At 30.3% G+C, this 1,487-nt stretch overlaps 1 long non-coding RNA gene across 1 annotated transcript; it reads right to left on the bottom strand.

The window, feature by feature from the left end:
• Nucleotides 1-253: 253 nt before the first annotated feature.
• Nucleotides 254-1,116, bottom strand: LOC107893034 (uncharacterized). Its single transcript, XR_001682711.2, has 2 exons — nt 867-1,116; nt 254-597 (listed from the first exon to the last, which is right to left on the bottom strand). It is a non-coding gene; the product is annotated as an uncharacterized lncRNA (long non-coding RNA).
• Between the last annotated feature and the right edge of the window lie 371 nt (nt 1,117-1,487).

The raw sequence follows: 1,487 nt of genomic DNA, 5'->3' as shown, positions 1-1,487 counted from the left end.
CTTATTAACGTATTATTATTATTATTATTTTCTACTTTATTATTATATTATTACTATTGCTATCATCATCTTATTAAACTAATTAATTTTATATTGATTTTGTCACATTATATATTTTCTTTTTGTATTTATTTACATTATTATTGCTATTACTATTACTATTATTATTTTTTTTGAGCAACATATATTTTATATTATTATCAATTTTAAATATTTTACATATGTTATTTCTTTTAAACTATTATACGTAATATTTATTTTAAAATTTTTATATACATCTTTGTATTTTAAATTATTATGTATATATACATGTTGGACCTAATTTTTTGCCCGGCCCAAAACCTGTTAAAACCCAAAATACAATCCCCAAACCAAAAAACCAAACAGACCAGTTTTAAGCCCAAAATACAAAAAATAGACTAAACCTTAGCCCAAGTTTTTAGCCCAATAACTTAATTTCTTTTTCCAGCAAAAGGAAAACCTTCAGGCAAGCTGCTGCTTGTGCCCACGCCCAGCGCACCTCCCCCGCACATCGCTCGCCTCCATTGAGCCGTACGCTCCACTACTAGCCCACATCAGAGACGTGCTTAATCGAACCTACAAATACGAAAATCAGTAGTAAAAAAAAAGGTTATAAAAACCTTCAAAAACAATGTAAAAAGGGATTTTTTTTTTTGGATAAAATAGAGAATACACACAAAAGAGGAATCAATAAAAAAATCAAACTCAAAGTTCTAAAGGTTACTTTACTTCTTCTTTGGGTCATTTTTTTTTGCTTTATATTTACGTTTCTTTTTTTCTTTCTTATTTATTTATTGGGTTTTATGCAAATATATTTGAAACAAGAATTAAAGAGAAGGTTTTACCTGGGTCTTAGTGATTTAGAACCCGAATGCCTGCGAAATGTGAAGATTCAGGCAGGGGATTTCGTCCACGGCTATAACAGTGGCCTTCTTTCTTACCGAATTTGGCGTTTGTGTAGAGAGCTTTCACTCTGTTTATAAAAATGAATAAGGAGGGTGATGCTTTAAATTTTTGAGTGTTTTAAAAGTTTTTTTTGCTTTAAATTTTTGGGTGTTCTAAAAGTTTTTTTTAAGGTTAAAATAAAAGGAAACAAATAAGTTTCAGTGGGTAAGGAAACAAAACAGCATTGGAGAATGGAATTAGTGCACTTTTTGGCCTGGATCCACGCGCATTGTACCTTTCAATGGGTAATTTGCGCAATCAAGCCCCTCCTTTGCGCTAGTCTTTAATCGGGTCATGTTAAGTTTCTTAAATTATTTAAATTTATCCCTGTAACCTGCGCGCTATTTCAATTTGGCCCTCCCCTTTTAGTGCAGTATTTTAAGATTTAGGGCATTTTCAATTCTAGACCTCGAACATTTATACGCATTTAATTTTAGCCCAAAATTTTGTTTTAATAATTTATTTTACTTATAAATTGTCCCTTGGATTTTTGTTTTTTCCTCTCAATTAAATTTCAGTTT

Source organism: Gossypium hirsutum, chromosome A09 (assembly GCF_007990345.1).
Source record: "Gossypium hirsutum isolate 1008001.06 chromosome A09, Gossypium_hirsutum_v2.1, whole genome shotgun sequence".
In the NCBI taxonomy this organism is placed as follows: Eukaryota; Viridiplantae; Streptophyta; class Magnoliopsida; order Malvales; family Malvaceae; genus Gossypium; species Gossypium hirsutum.
The sequence above is the reverse complement of the archived record's forward strand: the minus strand, read 5'-3'. Positions and strand labels throughout refer to the sequence as shown.